Consider the following 3,213-nt stretch of genomic DNA (forward strand, 5'->3'; position numbering starts at 1 on the left):
GGACTTGTGTCGCTAAAGTTTCGTCGGAACGAATTTACGGAAAATTAACTAACGAACGGAGACGTAACAGTAGAAACATTTTCGTGTTTTATTGCATAAATTAGGCCTTTGTTTAAAATATCTCCATGCGTTGTTGTTAGAGTTGTTTTGATAAATTTGCTATATTTGTGCCTTTGTTTTTGTGTTGTCGTGTTTACTGTCTGTTAGGTTCCTTCTTTTGAATAACTCACCTATTTTTTTAGTATGTCTAATTTCTATTTTATCTCTTTGATTTATCTAGTTTCGGTTAATAACTTCTAAGAGCATGCGTGAGTCATCAGCTTTTCAAATGACAACACCATGATGGAGTGGATTATCAATAACTTCCGATGTATAATAAGCTAACTCTGTAGATCGAAACTAAAAAATAACTTATGAATTAAGGGAATTAGTCTACCTAACAATTTATTAGAAACATATGATGTCATAAAGCCTATAATGATTACCATTCATTGATTTATCAGTCAGTTACCCTCACTACATTATTCTAGCATGACAATTGCCTTCATTGAACATTCAGGTTTATCGGTTTTTAACGTAAAACTCCCCCCAATGGCACAGCATGTCTGCGGATTTACAACGCTAGAATCCGGGTTTCGACACCCGTGGTGGGCTGAGCACAGATAGCCCATTTGTAGCTTTATGCTTAATTACAAACAAACAAACAATTTTAACGTAAAATATTAAATAAGCAATTATTACGACTGATAATATTACTTTCGAGTAAATAGTAAACTATTAATAGGGGGCGGTAATGTTTTATCTCATAAACTCCTTAATCCTTCAGTTTGATTCTGTTACTGTTAGTAAAATTTTGTCTAAATTTTGAAGTTAGATCAGTTTTAATTTTTTTTTCTAAGCTGTCACGACATTAACCTTTACATCGTTTGCTTTTCCGTGAGTTTATGAAATAGCCCAACATTTTTAAAGTACGTATGTAATTCTTGTTGGTTCTGGTTTTTATTTGGTAGTCGATTGTGTATTCTTTGTCACACAGCGTTAGTGTTACTCAGCTTATGTGATGTTAGTGATGGCATAGCAACTATCCAGATAAAGTAAATTACAGAAAATAAAAATACAATTTGCAGGGGTAAAAGGTAATTTGGTATTTATGTTAATTAATTTACATTTCAGTAAGTATATTGACTAAGTTAAACTAAAGTGCAGACAGGTTAGATAAAACAAATAGCTTATCATCACAACGCCTTCAGAGCGAAGGCCAGGAATCGGTATTTATATAAGCTTTACGGTATTGTGATAAGCAGGATACTATTAGAATCTCGTGACCTTTCAAATGCACCAAAACGCTGATGTCATAGTCTACAGTCAGACTCAGGAATGTTGAAGAAATGAAAGTACAAATCTTTAATTATTCGTTTATGTTACTTCAAGTTTCAACTTCAATTCAACAAGGGTTACGATTAACTACTTTTTACTCTGTCAGTGTCAGATTGTTTACAGTTTTAGTTACTGATGCTCAGATAAAAGTAATTGATACTAATAAATAAGTTATGGAGAATATTTGTGCTGTGTTGAATAATTTTTGGCTATTGTGTGGGAACAAAAATTGAAAGCAGTGAAGAGAAAAAGCACACCCATCAGAATTAATGATGGGTTAAACAATATTATCATTACCTTCTGATCAAAGTAAACTACCTATATTGATCTGTTAACCCAGTAATAATTTAGGCTAATTCATATATCATTCAAACTAGGTATATGTGAGGTACTAAAATAAAAACTTGTAATGATTAGAATGTATTGATTTACCAGCTATTAATATTTTCAGCCATTTCTTAGTGAGGAGTTAACCAATCAGGGTTTTAAAACCTGATGGTTCACTTGTAAAATATTGGGCTTACTGCATGAGCAAGAGCACCATGAAAATATTCTGTGCAGGGCAGGTTGCTTTCCATCTATTCCAAACTGTGTTTCTTGGATCATTATTTAAAATGGTTTTTGTATATATTTTTAGTCATTATTGAAAAATTACTCATTGAAATTGAAATAATTATTTGTGCTCTTTTAATAGATTAACATTTTTTAATCCAGTTTTAGAGAAGGTTAAAAAAATGAATGTTATATTTCTTTAGAATAACTTCTATCTGTAATCTACAATTTTGTCCATTGGCAACTGTTTTAAAAAGAAACATGTACAGTGTATATCTAGCTTACATTTTGTTAGAAATTTAGTGATAAGTACTATTTGTTAGTCATGTAAGACACATTAAAATGTATATGTATATTAAAACATTTTTTCCTGTTATTTAAAATGTTTATTACTTTTCATTTACCTGTCTAATGACATATTTTAAATATGTTACCTTGATCTTGTGACGGTTCTTTGATGATGATAATGTTACCTTGATCTTGTGACGGTTCTCAGATTATGATAATGTTACCTTGATCTTGTGACGGCTTCTGAGATGATGATAATGTCACCTTAATTTTGTGATGGCTTCTGAGATGATGATGATAATGTTACCATGATCTTGTGACGGTTTCTGAGATGATGATAATGTCACCTTGATCTTGTGACGGCTTCTGAGATGATGATGATAATGTTACCTTGATCTTGTGACGGCTTTTCAGAAGATGATAATGTTACCTTGATCTTGTGATGGCTTCTCAGATTATGATAATGTTACCTTGATCTTGTGACGGTTCTTTGATGATGATAATGTTACCTTGATCTTGTGATGGTTCTCAGATGATGATAATGTTACCTTGATCTTGTGACGGTTCTCAGATGATGATAATGTCACCTTGATCTTGTGATGGCCTTTCAGATGATGATAATGTTACCTTGATCTTGTGATGGCTTCTCAGATGATGATAATGTCACCTTGATCTTGTAATGGCTTCTCAGATGATGATAATGTTACCTTGATCTTGTGACGGATTCTCAGAAGATGATGATAATGTTACCTTGATCTTGTGATGGCTTCTCAGATGATGATAATGTTACCATGATCTTGTGACGGCTTCTCAGATGATGATGATAATGTTACCTTGATCTTGTGATGGCTTCTCAGTTGATGATAATGTTACCTTGATCTTGTGACGGCTTCTCAGATGATGATGATAATTTTATCTTGATCTTGTGACGGCTTCTGAGATGATGATAATGTTATCCTTGATCTTGTGACGGATTCTCAGATGATGATAATGCAT

The 3,213-nt window shown here is 32.6% G+C and overlaps 1 protein-coding gene across 1 annotated transcript in view; it reads left to right on the forward strand.

The window, feature by feature from the left end:
- The first annotated feature begins 801 nt into the window (after positions 1-801).
- The window catches only part of LOC106472012, a 14,567-nt gene continuing 12,155 nt past the window's right edge, over positions 802-3,213 (forward strand). The window contains exon 1 of the mRNA XM_013932642.1: positions 802-968. The gene's annotated coding sequence lies outside the window, so the exon portion shown is untranslated. The remainder of the gene's footprint in view (positions 969-3,213) is intronic.

Source organism: Limulus polyphemus, unplaced genomic scaffold, assembly GCF_000517525.1.
Source record: "Limulus polyphemus unplaced genomic scaffold, Limulus_polyphemus-2.1.2 Scaffold5021, whole genome shotgun sequence".
Lineage (NCBI taxonomy): Eukaryota > Metazoa > Arthropoda > Merostomata > Xiphosura > Limulidae > Limulus > Limulus polyphemus.